Source organism: Trichosurus vulpecula, chromosome 2 (genome assembly GCF_011100635.1).
Source record: "Trichosurus vulpecula isolate mTriVul1 chromosome 2, mTriVul1.pri, whole genome shotgun sequence".
Lineage (NCBI taxonomy): Eukaryota > Metazoa > Chordata > Mammalia > Diprotodontia > Phalangeridae > Trichosurus > Trichosurus vulpecula.
In genome coordinates this window covers 339,854,554-339,875,180 of record NC_050574.1, presented here as the reverse complement: position 1 = coordinate 339,875,180, position 20,627 = coordinate 339,854,554, and positions in this window count along the sequence as shown.

The window sequence follows — 20,627 nt, the reverse complement described above, 5'->3', positions numbered from 1 at the left end:
TTTGAGAATCCAGCTGTTTTCTATTGTCAGACATTAAAGAAATTTGCAAAAATATGCAGAACAATATCACTCCTCCCTTTGTTGTTTCAGAAAACATAGTTATTGTTCACAAAAATCATGTTATTTATATTAACATCAATGGGTTTATTATAATTTTTAAATAAATTAATAAATATTTTAAAATTTTATCCATGTTAACTTTTAATATTGATAGATATAACCCAGGTAAACAAAAGCTCTTTGGAGTGTAATGAGGTTCTAAAACCAAAAAGTTTGGGAACTGCTGCTTTCAAGTATTTTGTCCATAATTAGGATATGCTGCCACCAGGTGGATGGTGAACTTTAGGTATGTTTTTATGGTGTGAAAAACCTGACCACCTATGGACATGGTACCTGCAAAAATTTAGCACACACTTCCATGAAATTATGGATTTTGCTTTGACTGGGAGGTGGGAAGAGGGGAGAGTTTTAATTTTTAAACAAAAATTTGAAGTCTTTTTAAATTGAGAGCAAGATTTAAAGAAATACTACTTAACTAAACAGCGGTTTTATTTTGATTTGAGAATATTATTTTCAACTCACCATTCTTTTTCTTTTATTCCAGTCTTCTCATACAAAATGACTAATATGAAAATTTTTTACAAGATTGCACATGTATAACCTATATCTGATTGCTTGCCATTTCAGGGAGTGGGAAGGGAGGGAGGGGAGAGAGGGATAGAATTTGGAACCAACCCAAAACCTTTTTCAAAAATGTTTAAAAACTGTTTTAACATGTAATTGGGGGAAATAAAATATTATATCTAGATATAGATATATATATAAAACTTTAAGTTAAATTATCTCAGTGTTTGTCCATGGTACCATCACTTCAAGTGAATTTGGGAGAAGGAGAAGGAGCAGGAGGAGGAGGAGACTAGCCAAAATCCTCCAACATGTTGAAGAGACTGCCAATGGAGGATTGGTGAGAAGACACAGACAAAAGTGGCACAGGATAAGAAAATGTGAATGAGCTACAATTTGTATCATTGGAGGGATCATCTACCTAGATGAGATCCCAGATCCAGGGAAGTAGCATGAATCAGCAAGGCACAGTGAGGGAGCATGAGGTAGCATGTGCCTGACATGTCAAACCACCACCACTATGACCACAATCTCCCCTCAGACTCCAATAAAAACATCTCAGGACCCTAAATGGGAATAGCAGTGCTTCCAGTATAGTGCCCTCAGCCATTGCCCTGACAAGCAACCCCTGTGGAGGTATAGCCTGGCATTTGGGCTGCAGCTGCTAAAGCCATAGGTATTCAAGACCCAGAAAAGAAAGTTTTTGCCACCAAAGTCTTTGGCACAATCAAATAGTTCCACATCAAAAGTTGATATGATTTTTATCAATGGAAATGACATTAATGAAGAGACATTATTATCTGTTTTGCTACTATACCTCCAAGACCTTTTCATCTGACTGGTAGCTAACATCTGCCAGATCATCTCCCCCATTACATGTGAGCTTATTGAGAGCAGGGACTGGCTTAATTTTCTATTTGTATCTCCAGCCTTTACAAGAGTGCTTTGTACATAGATGCCTTTTTCATTCATTCATTCATTCAAATATGGGTCAAAGTAGGATAAACAGATCACAGCAACATATACCCTATTTTTACCATTGTAAAGAGCCACAATTTTCCTTTCAAATCACAAGAATTCCTTCTGGCTAATTTGTTCCAGGTTTCCCCCCTCCCACAAGGTACCTAGTTATTAGGTTTTACTGATTAATTTCCATTGTATTTATAGAATCATGGGCAAGACCTTTGGGGGTAGGAGGTGGGAAGAAAGGGAAGGAGTAAAAATGGAAGCTCCCTGAAGGGTTAAGCACCATTATCAAAATACAGTCTTTTCGGTTCACTGATAATGTCATTAGTATTTTGTTTATTTGTTTCAATTTATAAATTTTATTCAGTAGAAGAAACATGTGAAGTAATGTTACACATTGAAGTCCAGGAGACTGAAAAATAGGGAGAAAAGGAGAAAGGACAGTGCTCATAATTAGAGCACAAATTTCCATTTGGAATTTGTAACTCCAAAAACTTTGGACTTTCTTCCTAACAAAAAATGAAAAAATTATTGGCTACACAAACAGACTTGATAAAGGGGGAGGGAGGGGACTGCCTATAACAGAATATTACATAATAATCAAGCAGTTGGAGCATGAGTAGGATGGATTTAACCACAAACTTTTGAGCCTTCTCAGATCTCAGGATGTCACTGCAGACCCTTCAACCCTAGGAACTGAAAATATCAGAATCAACTGGGTAAGTACATATGGTGATTAGAATTCAAGTAGGTGACAATTGGAGATTTGCATATGTTACTTTTTAATCCTCTCCTATTTTAGTAAAAATCTGCTGAATGGTGTGTTCATGCTTCAAGTGGGTTTTCAATGTCTCCTACTCAAGCACAATGCAAGATTTGTTTAAGTAAAATTTCATCTTTTAAAAAAGAGTTGCTGTTTTTCCTTGATTCATGTTGGCCATGAGTTGTGACTAGAAGGAAGGAGGTGCTGAGTGAAAGGGGGAGGGGAGAGCAATCCACAATTATTTATTAAACGGCTTACTATGTGCTAGGCATTGTACTCAGTACTGGGAATACAAATACATTCAGAAAGAAAGATAACAATAGTCCCTGCCCTCAAGGAACCTAACTCTAATGGTGGAAGATATCACATAAATGGGGAGCTGAAAAGCTGGGGATGGAGTGTGGGAAGAGGTACCCATTCTAGGACATGGTAGCAAAATTCAGAGAATGAGATATAGTCTGGACCCTTCCCCAAAATGAAGGTTCCCAGAAGAACTCATCAGTGGGAGGAGTCCCACAGTGAAGAAGAAGGCAGCTGAATCATAATGGTGAAGTCCAAAAAATAAGAAATGGTTAGTCTGGGCCAGTCTTCAGAAGGGAAGGGGTGCCAAGGAAAAGCTGATCAGGAGATAGTGGGAGCTAGCACTGGACAAAAATAAGGGTAACCCCTCCAAACATAAAAACAGCAGTGAAAAGCCCTTCCCAATTCTCCTTTTCCCATTCAACACTTCCCATTTACTTTGAGGGACTAAAAGACATCCCCAATGCTTATTGAAGGTGTCATTTTACCAGTATACCCCCTCCAGTGACACGCCTCTATCTCCATGACTTAGTATACAATCTTCACAAGCTGTAGCCCAAAAATTAATCATCTGGAGGCCAAGCCTCTGTTAATAAGCCACTCAACACTTGGAAAAGCTGGTCCTCAGGTTATATATACATAATCTATGGCCAGGCCCATACCCAAAACTTCTATAGCTTGTCAGGACCTATCAAAGCTTCAGAGGCATGATTAGCAATTATTATGAAAGAGACCTGGGAGCTTTAGAGGACAGCAATTCTTTTCTTTATAAAGAGAGGGTAACAGTATTTACACTACCTACCCCAAAGGGTTGTTGTGAGGAAAGTATTTTGTAAACCTTAAAGTATTATGTAAACATAACTTGGTGGGTTAGGTTTGGGGTTTGGGTTTGGGTTTTTGGTTTTTTTTTTTTGGTTTTTAGTTTGTTTTGTTTGCTTTGTTTTTGTCTAGACCTGTGATTTCACTGAAATAGAAAATTCTCGAATGGGAAAGCTCCCTCTGCCAATCACATCAACAATTATGCTGTAATTTATAGTTTGGGAAAGCTACGGCATTAAGAGACTGTGACTTGTCCAGGACCACAGAACCCGTTATGTGTCAAGGGCAGAATTTAAACTCAGCTTTCCCATTCTAAGGACAGCTCCCTATTCACCCCAGGCTGTGCTGTCTTTCTAGTTGTTACTGTTCTTGCTGTGACATAGATTTGATTTAAAACTTTTCAATTCTGGTAGAGTTACAAGTGTTTATAGAAATCACTTCTAAATTTTGCTAAAGTAGTTTATATTGATTAGATACTCTGTGTGTGTGTGTGTGTGTGTGTGGCATGCATGGGCACACTTATGTGCTCATTTGTGTGAACTGGTTGCTAAGGACAACCTCCACCGAAGAGAAAAAGTTACTGTCTGCCAATTAAGAGGAGCCTGTAGCAGCTAGTAATGCTTGTTGGGCAGAAGAAAAGTGGGAAGGGCACTCTCTTTTTTTTTTAAAAAAAGAAAGTAGAAAATTTTCCCCTTCTAACTGGAAAAGATGATTCTCACTAGAAGGAAGTCTGGCAGATGAGGAAAACTACCTGAAAGGGAATTTGATGCCAAACTGGTTTGAAGTAGAAAACAATCAATGGGGGCTTTTGATTCTGAGTTAAGAAAATGAGCCAGTCTGGTGGTGACTCAGAGACAAATTTCAATTCCGTGCTATCTTTGCTGTATGATCCCAGGCCAGTCACTTGAGCTTTCTAAGCTTTAGTTTCCAAATTTTCAAAATTAGGATAATAATGCTTATAGAACTTATGTCACAGGATTGTTGTGAGCATAACATATGATAGGGAATGTAAATGTACATTATAGCTAAAACTAAACTCTTCCTTGAGGAGTTGACATGGAGTCTTGATGGAATAGGAATACTAGTATATAGGCATTACTAAGAATTCCCCAATTTTCAAAGGTTTTAAAGAACTTTGGAAAGCTTTGGAAAAAACTTAGAGTGAGAAGCCACATGGAAAATGGAGGACAGGGAGGACTGTGAGCCATGGCCAAGCCAGCAGGGAACTGTGGAACTGTACTTCTGTAATAGAAAGTAAGTGTATCTGAGAATTCGTAATTCCTGGAGAAAGCAGGAAGATGGGAGAGATGAGATCAGGTGGGCCAGTTCCAGCAGAATGGAACCAGGTCCAGTTAGACAGATGAAATTCTATACAGTATGTATCTTCCTCCTGGTTCTCTAGATGATTCCTTGATTCCCCTCCTGATTTCCTGATTCCCTACACTCCATTTTCCATTTTACCTCTGATTAGTGGGAGGAGTTCTAGGAAGAGGAAGATATTCAGCTTCCACAGCTGTAGCCGTTATAACTTATACATGGGAACCTGTTTCATTAAATGTGTATTTCCATTCTATATTCTTTGTAATTGCTAATAAAATGTATGTCATTTACAATGATTTTAGTCCATGCCAATAAATGTGCTGTTTAAGATTAAGAGAGAGGATGTTAGCACAAAAAGAAGAGAGGATTTTCTTCAGCTGAGGCTGATGTGGGGGTGAGCAAATTAGAAAATGTCTGTTAGTAATCTCTGACATACCCATGCCGCAGACCATTTGTGCACCTATAGAAAAACTTAATGAGGAAATAAGCCAGTATCTTTTATTTATTTATTTAATATTTTTAGTTTTCAGCATTAATTTTCACAAGAGTTTGAATTGCAAATTTTCTCCCCATTTCTACCCTCCCCCCCATAAGCCAGTATCTTGAGAGATAGAAGTTAAGTGTGTTCAGTTCATCACACATTCTGCATGCATTACCCAGTCAAAGTTCTACCTGGCTATAAATATAAGGTATTATTATTTAAAAATTCAGATATCTAAGTAAATCTTTTTCCTAAAGTTTTCAAGTAAGTAAAATCACATAATAATTGTGTCTTGTCTACAGCCCTATCTCTGGACTCTGAACATTTTTCCTGGCCCTTCCCCATTCCTGGAATGCTCCCTCTCTCCATCAGTGCCTCCTAACTTTCCTGGCTTCCTTCAGGTCTCAGGCAATGTCCTACCTTCTCCAAGAAGCATTTCCCAGTCCTGCTTAATCTTTCCTCTGAGATTAACCCCAATTGATCCTGTGTGTGTATATACATATACATATGTATATATTTATGTATGTATATATGTATATATATACAGATAGATAGATACATATCTTGTTTGTACATGGTTCAAAGCTATTTACATGTGGTATCTCCTGTTAGACTATGACTTCCTTGAGAGCCAGGACTGTGTTTGGGGAGAGGTTTTTCTCCCTTTTCTTTGTATTGCCAGTCCTTAGCCCCATGCCTGAAATATAAGAGGCATTTGATAAATGCCAGTTAATTGAATGGCTGCTAGCTAGTGAACTGAACACTGTCACCAACCACCACTGTTAATGAGAAAACAGAAGAGGTTGACTTTTCCCACGTAGCAGCATAGAAAGGCCAATGGGGCTTCTCAATGAAATGTCACTCTTTCACGGACACAATTTGAAGAGGGGCTCACAGAGACTGAGAGGTAGTGGTCAAAGAAAATTTGAAACTAGGAGAAAGCTAAGGTAATGGAAAGTAGCATCATGGTGGGGCTGAAGCTCCTAGTCCTCGTGAGAGAAGTGAAGGAATGAAAGAGAAGTGTCCATTAGACTGGATATCTATGCATTCCATTACATTGAAATCAATCTTCCAAGACAAATGGGGAAACATAACTAGTATGAGAAGGCAGGATAGTTTAGTGAATGACTACTGGACTTGGCACACTGAGTTTGAATCAGGGCTATCACTTCCCAGCTATATGACCTTGGGCAAATTATAAATGAATAAATTTGCTTTCTGGAATAAATTATTCCCTGGTGAGTTTGGGTGGCATGACCCAGTTTCCTCAGTTTTATCCCTCTGAGATAAGCAGAACATCAAAGTTTCCAGCCCTGCTGAGTCAGGCCAGACCCTGGTCCTACATTAACACTATAAGGGTATGATGTGTTCTCTTCTAAACTCAACCACAGAATAGCAGAAAGAGCACTGGATTTCTATTTGGAGGAGCTGAGTTCATAACCCATTCTGCTATTTATTTCCTGTACAAGTTCCTTTACCTCTCTGGGCCTCAGTTTCCTCATCAGAAGACAAGGTTAGATTTAGCAACCTCTAAATTTCTTTCCTGTTCTAAATCTTATAAATATATTCATCTTCACCCTCTCTCATTACTGTGGATGTTGCCCTCAGAGAACAAATGGATTTGTCTGACTGGTCATGCACTGAAGCTAGCTGGTCTCGTGCAGAATGGCCTCCTCTTGGCTGATCTTGGGCAAACAGTACTTATCCTTTCCTCTCTTTATAAAAAATGGCTGGTCTTGTATAGCTATCCTTGACAGCTTACCTGCCTTCTAAATCCCAACCTGCAATATCCCTTCTCAGTTTGACAAACTCAAATGTGGCAGATGGGGATTTCTGCTCCAACCATTTGCCTAAACTCTGATACCCATCCACATGCAAAATGCCTCAGGCTTCCACTCAATCAAGAAATTGCAGTTAATGCCCTTAGGGGGGAAATGGTCTTTGATGAGTCTCAGTGTTAGCAGCCAATCCAAATCCATTACCTTCCACATCTGGAAATAAGGTGAGCAGTAAAAAATGAGTCTGATGGCCTCAATCTATTTCTCATTTATCAGCATCACAATAACCTGGCTCAAAGACACACAATTCAGGATGATTGGCTGAATTTGCCAAAAGACTGCAACAGTATGTGGAAGGTTGAAGGACAAGGCTTAGCGGCAGTTGGCAGAATTATTTCAAAGGGTCACCTCTGGAGTTGGGGAGGTCAAAATGAAAGTAAGTACATTGGAGGAACACTTTAGAAACTGAAATTCAGAAGAAATATGAAGGCATTTTGTAGATCAGGATAAATGAGAGCACCACTCTGCAGGATTTAGACCCCAAACTGTCAATGGTCTATCTCCCTTACTTAAAAATAATGGTTATGATAGTAATTCTTGTTATCCTAATACCTTACATGAGTCACTGTACATATAATATCCTATCTGAGGCAAGCAGGTGGTATAGAAGACAGGGTGCTGCAGCAAGTTAAATCATGCCTCAAACACAGGGTTCTTGTGCGTCTCAAATGAGATAATATATGTAAAACATTTTGGAAAATTTAAGGTGCTATATAAATGTCAACTATTATTGTTACTGTTTGACCCTCATGAAAATCCCTGGATGTAGATAGGTCAGGTATGGTTATTCCCGTTTTGCAGATGAGGAAACTGAGACAGAGAAAACAATATATGTTTAGGGAAGGATTTCAGTAGCTGAGTTTTAACTGTAACACTATTACCTTAAATGAAATCACACAATCTGCAGGATGCTCAGCATCTTTCTCCCTTTTTTTATAGCAGCATGAGAACCAAAGGAATAGATTTTAAAGAATTATCTGGTAATCTCAGACCTTTTATTTTTTTGTTTCATTTTGTTTTTTCAATGAAGAAAAAATCTATTTTCTCTCTTTCACACCCACTCCACTGGAAAGGAAAAAAAGAGAAAATCTTTGTAACCAATAGATAATTAAGCAAAACAAATTTCACATTGGCTATGTTCAAAAAATGTATGTCTCAATCTACACCCTGAGTGTGACCTCATACTCTGCCAGGAGACAGGTAGTCTATTTCACAAGTCTTTTGGAATTGTGGTTGGTCATTTTTTTTAATCAGAGTTCTCAAGTCTTTAAAGGTGTCTGTCTTTAAAATGTTGCTATTATTGTATCAACTGATCTCCTGATTCTGCTCAAATCACTGTGTACCAGTTTAAACAAGTCTTCATAGGTTTCTCTGAAACCATGCCCTTCATCCCCTCCATCCCCTCCAACAATAGTTTCCCATTATAATCACATCCTATCATTCATTCAACAATTTCCCAATTGATGAGCATCCTTTACTTTACAATTCTTTGCCACCACAAGAGTATCAGTATTTTTAGGTATGAATCCCTTTCCTCTTTCCCCGATATCTCAGTCTCTTTAATGAGAGAAAGGCTAAGATAACAGATAGGCACTGTAGCCAGGTCATCTTCATAAGGACTTAAACTATGGGTACAAGAATTCAGTTTTTTTAACACCCAAAATATGTAAATAAGGAAAAGAATAGATTACTATAAATAGGAAAAGAAGTTAAAGTCTCTCTTTAAAAACATAAGAAAGAGAAAGTGTTAAGATTCACAACAATCAAAAGTTAAAGAGCATGTTACCTAATTGTATATGGTATTATTTCTTTAAGTTTTCCTTGAGTTGTGGGTAACTTTTATAAATATTATTAAGACCAACTTTTATAAATATATTGATTGATAAATATGTATTTATATCTAGTTAAAATATGTACTAGTAAAGTAATTGCATTTAACAAGCACTTGTTAAGTGCCTACTATGTGCCAGGCACTATGCTGGGGTGGGGGGAGGAAGGGGGAATGCAGACAAAAATGAGAAATCATTGCACTCAAGTATTTATATTCTACTGGTAAAATGTAAAGGCATAATTGAGTGAGAAAATATGAAAACATACTATATTCTTTCAAACACAACTAGCTACATCTGTGAGAAGCCTATGCGTACTAGCCTAGGAACCACTGTACCATGATCCCACATCTACCCTGTGGCATATACCAGATTTCTTGCAAATCCAGAGAATGCAAGTAAAGGCAAACATTTCAGAGAGCCATAGATAGGAAAAGCCACTTAACTGGGCTGGAGAACTCCATCACTTGTTTAGTACAAAATAAAGAGGCAGAAAAAGGTAAAAAATTAAAAGGCATCATTTAGTAAAAGCAACTCCCTTTTAACTACTGAGAGTTTGCCAATGCAAAAGGGCCTTTTTCCTTTAAGGAAATAAAGGACTCCACATTAGCTTCTTTCCTTTCAAAAAGTTGGAGGGGGTGAGGGGAAGGAGGAGAGGTATTAATGAAACTCCCCCCTCCTCCACCTCTAAGCTTCAATGTTTTCCCTTCGTCTTCCTGCTCTCAATTCCTCTCACCATCCATGGAGAGAGAGCCCATGCTGAGAACTCTGCATGAAACCATCAACAGCAGCTGTTAATGGGAAGCCTAATGGCCCTTTAATGGGACTAGTAAAGCTAATAGATTTGTAAAGATAATATTTATAATAATAAAAGGAACTATGCTCCTGAGGAGAGGGCCGAACTAGCCTGGTTGGACCTCACTGAACATAGTAAAGTGAAGGGCTAGTCCACTTAGAAGAATCAATTTTCCAAATAGATCCATCATTCTTCTGAAAGCTTCCATAACACCCATTACAAGTGACCAACACCAGGAATAATGATTGACCATCTTATCACAGTGTTATGCCTTAACGGTGGATTTCTATCATAACACCTATTCTAAATAATGAACAGTGGCCAGAGGCATCAGATTTCCCTTTCTTGTATGCTTACAGAGTATGAAATGAGGTTCCTATATTTAGAGTTGGCAGGGACCTCCCCTCAGAACTCATCAAGTCCAACTTTTTCTTTTTACAGATGAGAAATAGCCTGGCTAGGACTCAAACATGCAATTAGTTCAATTCACAGGCAGCCATCCCTTCACAGTGAGGGAATGGCAAGACTGGCATTTTCTCAGGTCCTCCACTGTGAATCAGACAAACAGTAGATTTCCAGCCCATTAAGTATGGTTGCCCCTAGAAAGATGTGGTCTGTCTTAGACTGAATTCCCTACCCCCACTTCATCTTCCAACCTGAAAAGTCTAGAATATGCAAGTTTGTGCCACATTATATGCATCCAGAGGAGAGCAACTAAAATAGTAAAGGGCATTAAGTCTCTGTCTCATGAGGATAGATTGAAAGAATTCGGAATATTTAGCCTGGAGAAGAAAACCCCCAGGGGATAGGATAGTCAGCCAAGTAGTACAAGGAATGGAGCGTTGGACTTTAATTCTGAAAGATGTGATTTTGAATCCTTCCTCAGATACTTATCATCTGTATGACCCTGAGCAAGTCACAACCTCTCTCAGAATTCCGTCTTCTCATCTGTATAATAAAGATAATAATAGTATCTACCTCACAGGGTTGTTGTGGGGGTCAAATAAGATAACATGTAAGCCTTTTGCAAACCTCCAAGCATTAGATAACAGCTAACTTATTATTAGTGTGATAGCTGACTTCAAGTATTTGAAAGGATGTCATGTGGAGGAGGGATTAATTTTTGTTTATCCCCAGAGGGCAGAAAGCTAAGAGCGAGGGAGAGAAGCTCCAAAGAGACAAATTTAGGCTTGATATCAGGAAAAACTTCCTAACAATTAGAGCTGTGTAAAAATAAAATGGGCTGCCTGGAGGAGCAATAAATTCTCCTCATTGGAGGTCTTCAGTCAGTCAGCCAACTTAGTTGTTGTTCAGTCACAGCTGACTCTTTGTGACCTCTTTGTGGGTTTTCTAAAGATACTGGAATGGTTTGCCATTTCCTTCTCCAGCTCATTTTACAGATGAGGAAACTGAGGCAAACAGGGTTAAATGACTTGCCCAGAGCCACACAGCTAGTAAGTGTCTGAAGCCAGATTTGAACTCAGGTCTTCCTGATTCTGGGCCCTCCGCCCTATCCTATACCACCTGGCTGCCCCTAGTCAGCCAACTAACACTTATTAAATGTCTAACCTGTGCCAGGGGATAAAAAAGAAAGGCAAAGGGCAGTCCCTACTCTTGAGAAGCTCTCAATCTAATGGTCAATTCAAACAGAGGCTGGACAACCATTTGTAATGTAGGGATAGGTAGAGATTTCTTTCAGGTATCAAAGGACTGAGAAATTCTGTGATTCTGTAATATCTGGTTGCTAAGGAAAATAAAAAGGTCACTGACAGAATCTCAAGGCATGCAGTGCCAGCAGGAGAACAGCTATCTAATCCAGGGAGTGGGGAACCTGCAGCTTCAAGGCCACATGTGGCCCTCTAGGTCCTCAAGTGCAGCCCTTTGACGGAATCCAAACCTCACAGAACAAATCCCCTTAATAGAAGGATTTCTTCTGTAAAACTTGGACTCAGTCAAAAGGCCGCACCCAAGGACTAAGGGGCCATGCTCCAGTTCCCCACACCTAACAGTCATTCTTACCCATAGCTCCCTTGCTTACTTTAGTTTCAAACGTGTCTCGGCACGAGAAGAAAATGCACATGAAAGATTAGGAACTTCAGTTTGATATGATAGTATAGCGGGAAAAACTTAGAATCAACTTTGAAATTAGAGTTAAGAGATCTGGGTCTAGCTATATCAGCACAGACAACTCATGGGATCTATCTGAACCTCAGTTTCCTCATTTGCAATCAAATAATATGTTGCTCTACCTACTGTTACTGTCCTTGAAGTCTGTTCAATTGTGCGTGACATTTCATGAGTCCTTTTGGAGTTTTCTTGGCAAAGATATTAGAGCGGTTTGCCATTTCCATCTCCAGATCATTTTATAGATGAAGAAACTGAGGCAAACATGATAAAGTAACTTGCCCAGAGTCACACCTTAGGCCAGATTTGAACTCAGGAAGATGAGCCTTTCTGATTCCATGTCGGGGGCTCTATCCACTGCTGTACCTAGCTGCCCATCTAACTACTGCAATACAAAGAGAGCTGTTGTAAGGAAAACATTACTGAAATGAGAATCATTATCTTCTTCAAGAGGGTTGTTAAGCCATGGAATAGACTTCTGGGGGAAGCCGGCACGCAGGGATAACACAGATTGTAAGATGACTCTTTGAGATCTCTTCTGTCCTCTATCCTTCGTGTTACTATATAAAAGGAAATATGATATTTCCGCTGCCAAGTATTCTTCTGCCTCTCTCTATTTCTTTATATGGTATGATTTAATTTAAGATAAAAGTGTCGCAGTTAAAAATATGGCAGAGAGAGGGAAAGAGAAACAAAGGGAGAAAGGAAAACAGAGGGAAAAAGAGGAGCCAGACCTTCTTCTGACCTCCAGCTTTCCACCTCCTGCTGCACATGTACCCTGAGGGAAGGTGACAAGTCTGGTAGACTTCGATCTGCTCCAAAGCAACTTACCCCAGCAAAGGCAGGCTTCTACCTCTTGCTGCACCCACCTGATCTCCAGCCTTAGGTGAAGAGCCAGAACTTCCTCTGACCCCTGACCTTCCTATCTGACTTTATTAGACCCTCATCCAGATCCTTCCCTCTGACCATAGGTGTCCCATGGGTTTCTGGGGTCCTGGGGCCTCCTGCTCTTCTCCCTCTATACTACCTCACTAGATGATCTCTTCTGATCCTATGGATTTGATTACCATCTCTATGCTAATGATTTTTAGATCCACCTATCCTGCCCTAACCTCTCTGCTGACCCCTAGTTTTACATCTTTAATTGCCTCTCAGACATCTCAAACTGGATGTCCAGCGGATATCTTAAACTCGACGTGTTCAAAACAGGACTTATTATATTTTCTCCTAAACCCTGCCCCCACTCCCTTTCCTATTACTATCAAGGACCACACCATCCTCTTAGCCTTTCAGATTCGCAAGCTAGGTGTAATATTCAACGCCTAACAATTTCTCACCACCATATCCAGTCTTTTGCCGCGGTCTATTTCATCTTTGCGATAACTCTCAGATATGTCCTCTTCTCTCCCCAGACACTGCCACCACTCTGGTGCAAACTCTCATCACCTCACACCTGGAAGATTGTAATAGCCTGCCTCAAGTCTCTCTCTTCTCCAGTGCATTCTCCATTCAACCACTAAAGTGATTTTCCTAAAGCGATCATATCACCCTCCCACTTTTATTCAATAAACTTCATTGGTTTCCTATTTTCTCCAGGATCAACAAAAAACATCATTTGGTATTCAAAGCCCTTCAAAACCTAGCCCCACTCCCACGCCTTCCCCCAACTTCTTAGTCTTCCTCATTCTTCATTATATACCCTTTGATCCAATGGCACCGGCATCCTTGTTGTCCCTCAAACAAGACACTGTCTCTTGGCTCCAGCATTTTCTCTGGCTAACCCCCAGGCCTGGAATATTCTCTTTTCTTAGCTATGCCTACTGACTTACTTGGCTCCCTTTAAGTACAGCTTAAATCTCATCTTATACAGGAAGTCTTTCCCAATTCCTCTTAATTCTAATGCCTTTCTTCTGTTAATTATTTCCTATTTATCCTGTATGTAGCTTGTCTGTACATCACTATTTGCTTGTTGTCTCTCCCACTAGATTGTGAGCTCCTTGAGGGCAGGCTGGCTCATGGCCTGTCCTTTTGCCTCTTTTTTGTATTCCAAATGCTTAACATAGTAGGGGCATAATAAATATTTATAGATTGGGGAGGAGAGAGAGACAGAGAGAGAAAGAGAGAGAGAGCACTGAGGCCAGTTCTCCGTTCAGGCTCAGCACTTTTGGGGTCATCTGAGTTCCAGGGTTAGTGCTCAGCTTTGTAGGAATTCAGCAATGTTTTGAGCATTTACGCATTTGTTTCTCAGAGTGGCAAAGGCTATAAATGAGGTATTCATTTATTGTTTTGTTGATTGCCTGGACTTAAAAAAGTGAGGTAGAAAAGGTTAATAATGCATATTAAACTCAAAAGTCTAGCCCCACTAGAGTTGCTAAGAGCCTAAGGGAATGAGTCTCACAAAACTGATGAATGAACCAGAATGCCGATTCATTAATTTACAATGGGAACCAGAACTACTGAGTGGACTTTGATTTTCCTATCAGCCAACCAATAGAACACTTATCCTTCCAGGTAGAAAAATCTAGTTAAGCCACCTGAGTGATAAGAGGAAGAGGGATGGTGATTCTAGAATCAAAGGAAACAGAGTTGGGTGATCTAATTGAATATTGTCATCATTTCATGAAGAATGCTGGAGTCAGAGCACATGGTTCAAATCCTGCATCTGCCACTTACTACTTATAAGGTTGGCAACATGATCTGTAGGAACGATGTTGGATTCGCAGTCAGGAAATCTAGGTTTAATTCTTTGCTCTGCTACTTCCTACATTTGTGACCTTGGGCAAGTTAACGTCTCTAGACCTAAGTTTCCTCAGTTGTAAATGAGGGAGTTGGACTTCATGACCTCTGGGTTCCTGACCAAATCTAGTTCTATGATTCCATGGCCCTATAATGACATAGAAATCTCCATCATATGAATTTATCTACCAAACAGAATATTCACATTGACCGGTCACAGAACCCCCCTCCTCTGGACCAAGCTGGAGATATACTGAAAATTCTCATACTGACACCTTCTTTTATCTAGAGTACAAGCAGACCACCAACTGCACATGCTACAGCTAATTAGGTGGCCAATCTTTTTAATTAGTTATATTTAGATTGGTGTTTCCTTCTTGAAGTTTCAGGGAACACCTCTGCTCTTATCACCAACCATCTGCTATAGGAAAAAGACTGATAGACTAGAAGTCAGAGGCCCTGGATTCAATTCCTGGGATTTACTTCATGTGTAAAAATGGCCAAGTTACTTAACTTCTCTATCTCATTTCCTTAGATATTAAAAAGTAGATTCCATGGTCTCTGTATTGCATCTTCCAGCTCTTAATCTTCTATCAACCCATCTCCACAACATAGAATTTCAGTCACAGATTTGGGGAATCAGAAAGGACCTCCGTGGACACGTATCAGTGGTATGCTGATAAATGTTCAACAACCAACTATCTGAAAACCCACAACACATTTTTAAGCTTAATATATGTTGTTAACATTTTCTCTACCACTTTCTTAAGTCTAGGTAGTCAACAAAACAATAAATTAAGACCTGATTTGTAGACTTTGCTATTTTCAGGAGCAAAAATGCTCCAAATGAACATTTAAACAATCAACCCTCATTGGCCAGTTAGAGGTGATTCCTGCATACCCTTGCATTTGGTCCAACCTATTCACGACAAGAATCCCTACAGGGTTTGGGCATGTTAATCAATGAGTACAGAGTTCAGACAGATTATCATCCTCCTCAGGAGGCCAAGAAGCTGGCATGGATGCAGGATAGGACATAGGGTAAGACAGTAGTGAGAATGAGCAGTGAAGCTAGATTCATGATATGGAAGTCCCATGCAATCTCAAGGTAGTGTCGTCTCAGGACCCATGGTGGAGTTTGCGGGGGAGGGAGGGAAAAGGGGTGGACAAGACAGGCAAGCAGAGTGGAACTGTAGCATGTTGTGAGAAGGCTGATGAAATGGCTAATTTCTGCAATATTCTCCAATCAGGGTGAGTATCAAGTAAAATAACGTAGAGAAAGTGCTTTACAAAACTCTAAAGCACTACATAAATGTGAGCCCTTATTATCATTAAGTGTAGCAGAAGTACTTAAATTACTTATTACCAAAGAAAACACCTATTACAAAATTGGGGGGCAGGAAGGGTGCACAAACAAAACCAATGCAGCCAAAATTAGAAGGAAAGCAGGAAATTGAGAAAAAAATTACAGCAATTTTCTTTGATAAAGGCTTCATTTCTTAAATACAATATAGGAAACTAAGCCAAATTTATAAATATAAGAGCCATTCCCCAATTGATAAATAGTCAAAGGATATGAACAGGCAGTTTTTAGAAGAAGAAATCAAAGCTATCAATAGTCATGGGGGAAAATGCTCTAAATCACTAATAATTAGAGAAAGTCCCATTAAAACAACTCTGAGGTACCACTTCACACCTATCAGATTGACTAACACGACAGAAAAGGAAACTAACAAATGCTGGAGGGAATGTGGAAACATAGCACACTAATACTCTGTTGGTGGAGCTGTGAACTAATCCAGCCATTCTGGAGAACAATGTGAAACTATGCCCAAAAGGCTATAAAACTGTATATATCCTTTGATTCAGCAATACTGCTACTAGGTCTGTATTCCAAAGAGATCAAACAAAAAAAAGACTTATATTTATAAAAATATTTGTAGAAGCTCTTTTAGTGATGGCACAGGATTGGAAATTGTGAAGGAATGCCCATAAGTTGGGGAATGACTAATCAAGTTGTGGTATATTATTGTGATGGAATACTATTGTGCTGTAAGAAATAAGGAATGGGATGGCTTCAGAAAAACCTCGGAAAATGTATAAGAGCTGACATCAGCAAATGAAGTAAGCAGAACTAGTTGTACACAATAACAGCAATGTTGTGACAATGATCAACTGTGAAAGTGTTAGCTACTCTGATCAATAAGCAATGATCCATGACAATTGCAAAGGATTCATGATGAAAAATGTTATCCACCTCCAGAGAGACAACTGATGAACTCTGAGTGCAGAGTGAAGTATATTTTTTTCCTTTCTTTATCTCCTTTACTTTTTTTTTTTTACAACACAGGTAATGTTAAAATGCTTTGCATGACTTCTTATATATAATGGGTATCATATTTCTTGCCTTCACAATGGGTGGGGGAGGAATGGAGGAAGGGAGAGAATTTGGAGCTCAAAACAATTTTTTAAAATAAAAAATAGGTTATCACTTGTATTGACATACATATAATTTACATTTCAGCTGACCCTCCTAGGAAAGGCAACACTAAAGCAGATATATTTGGCTCATATTCTAAATAGTCTAAGATGTGCCAAATACCTGAAAGCACCCAAGCAGATTGGGGGGCAGAGGCAACCAGGGAAGGACAAAGTAAAATTGTAGGTGTACATCCACACATTATTAAGAAATCAATCGCATGTAGGCAGTGTAGTGAATAATGTTAGGCTTGGTGTTAGGAAAACTTCAGTTCAAATCCTGCCTCAGACACTTCCTAGCTCTGCGACCCTGGGCAAGGACCTGATTCTCTCTCTGCCTCAGTTTCCTCATCTATAAGTACCTTGCAAAGTTTTTGTGGGGACAAAATGAGACAACACATGCAAAGTGTGTTGCAAACCTTGAATCTTTATATAAATTGTGCTATCATCATTATTTGTTATATTTTCTTATTCCTCCATCAAAACACCTTGGTCCTCCCAAAAGTGCCCTTTAGTCGTAATAATAACTGCCACTTACCTAACAATTCAAAGCTTTCAAATTATATTCTTCACAAATACCTTACGAAGTAGACAGAACAAACATTAATATCCCCATTTTATGGTTACTTTCCCATGGTCACACAACAAAGTGTAGGAGTGAGAATAAGAGAACCCAGGTCTTGTGGTTGTACGATCAATGCTCTTTCCATTCCCCCATAGATGGCCAGACATCCCATATTTTCAGGAATAGTCCTAGGTCCTCATCTGCTTGCCCTGGTGAAAAACCTTTCCAGTTTTAGTTACTGATCGCATCTCCTGGTTCCTGTTGGAATAATGACGATGACGATGATGACGACGACGATGATGATGATGATGATCATGATCATGATGATGACAACGATGACGATAACAATTATAACTAACTTTTATATAGTGTATTTAGGTTTACAAAGCACTTTTACAAATACTATCTCACTGGCTCATCACAACAACTCTGTGAGGGAGGTACTATTATTATCCCCATTTATAAAGGAGGAAACTGAGGCTGAGAGTGGTTAAATGACGTGCCCAGAGTCACAGAGATCAGTACGTGTCTAGAATGTAATTTGAACTTAGGTCTAGCTGCCATATCACCTAGAAGTCACTGAATATGACATTCTTGGGGATCATCAATAGATTTAGAGTTGAAAGGGACCTTAATGATCATTGAATATAATCCTTTCATCTTGTAGATGAAGAAATTGAAACTCAGATGTAAAGCTGCTTGTCCAAGGCAAGGCCACGTGGAAAAATAATGTTAGAGCCAAGACTAGAAGTCATGTCTCCTGACTTCCTGTGTAGGATGTTGTTTGTTGTTGTTGCTGTTTTCCTGACCTGTCATGTTGCCTTCATTGAGTTCCCTCTCAGTTCAGGTGTTCAAGCTGAATCTAGACAACCAACTGCTAGGGATGTTGTAAAAAAGGATTCATGCTTCAGATAAGCATTAGATTCCTATTGGGAACAAGGCATTCTTATGCCCCAGGCAAGATTTGCAAACTATGTCCCTTGTGGGGTACTATCCACCAGAGACTTTAATTCCTTACGGTAATATGTGCAACTTAATGGGCAAAATTAGAATCTGTTGGAGAGAGCAAACATTTTTGGCATGAAAATATTTGCATTGATAAAAAGTCATATTTTTAAACGTCCCTTGTTACATTTTCTTGGGGCTTCCTCCTTCAGCAGCTGTCTATCTTGTCAAGCCATAGTCCTGGCTCTAGTTTTGTTGGAGGGACTTCTGAAGTACCTTCTGAATCTAGGACTCTATTGGTCTATGTATTATTCTAGCACTACAATAAATTAACCACTGTGTAGTAATGACAATAATTGTATATCTTTGAAGTAAGAGCTCCCTTGGATCAGAGAGTTTCTTATTTTTTCTGTTCAGTGAGGAGGGAGGAAGAAGAAAGAAGGAAGGAAGGAAGAAAGAGAGACAAAAAGAAAGGAAGGAAGGAAGGAAGGAAGGGAGGAAGGCAGGGAGGGAGGGAAGGAGGGAGAAAGGGAGGGAGGGACATAGTTTGCAAATCTTGCCTGGGGCATAAGAATGCCTTGTTCCCAATAGGAATCTAATGCTTATCTGAAGCATGAATCCTTTTTTACAACATCCCTAGCAGTTGGTTGTCTAGATTCAGCTTGAACACCTGAACTGAGAGGGAACTCAATGAAGGCAACATGACAAGTCAGGAAAACAGCAACAACAACAAACAACATCCTACACAGGAAGTCAGGAGACATGACTTCTAGTCTTGGCTCTAACATTATTTTTCCACGTGGCCTTGCCTTGGACAAGCAGCTTTACATCTGAGTTTCAATTTCTTCATCTACAAGATGAAAGGATTATATTCAATGATCATTAAGGTCCCTTTCAACTCTAAATCTATCGATGATCCCCAAGAATGTCATATTCAGTGACTTCTAGGTGATATGGCAGCTAGACCATAGGAAGGGAGGGAGGAAGGGAAAAAGGAAGAAAAAAGAAAGAAAGAGGGAGAAGTAAAGAAAGAAAGAAAGAGGAAGGAAGGGAGGGAGGGAGGGAGGAAGGGAGGAAGGAAGGGACGGAGGGAGGGAAGGAGGGAGGGAGAGTGGAAGAAAAAGAGGGAGGAAAGGGAAAGAAAAAAGAGAGGGAGGGAGGGAGGAAAGGAGAGAGGAGGGAAGGGAGGTGGGAAGGAAGTAAGGGAGAGAAAAAGGGAGGGTGGGAGGGAAAGAGGAAAAGAGAGAGGGAAGTAGAAAGGGAGGGAAGTGTTTTCATTCATTCATTTATTCATTCATTCCCCCCTACTGTAGAAAATTATCCATTTTATTCTTCAAGACTCCTCTCCCTAGACCCTATCTGCTCCTGACCATGTACCTCCTGTTTATGTCTGTCATCCTTCCCCATTGCACAATATTTTCATACCAGATGGTAATTTCTACATTATCCAATTTTTTTAAATGGTTACACAGTAGACTGGCTGCTTCCTGGTCATATAAGGTGAGGCAAGTGTCAAAATCTCATTAGATCATAGATTTACAGCTAGGAGGGACCTCAGAGACCATTAAGTTCAACCCCCTTATTTTATAGATGAGGAGACAGCCCCAGAGAGAGTAAGTGATTTTTCCATGTCATATAGGATGTCTGAGGCAGAATTTGAACCCAGGTCTTCTTGACTCCAAATCCAACGTTATCCATTATGCAGCATTGCCCCTTTCTCTTTGCATCTTTGCCCCATTCTTTTGCATCCATCTCCTCCTTGCCAACTACATGCCTTTCTTTTTGTGAAATGGGGCAAGGGATTTATATTTTTAAATGCATCACAGACAGGAAGACCATTTCAGTTCAATTCAAGAAGCATTTCTCAAGCTATGTATTAGTTGCCGCAGAGGCCCCACAGTATATTGGATAGATAGCTGGTCTCAGAACCAGGAAGACCTGAGTTCAAGTCTTGCCTTTGGCAAATACCTGGTTTGTCATCCTGGGCAAGTCCCTTAACCTATAATTAATCTAAGCACTACAGCAATAAGCTACAGGAAAGGT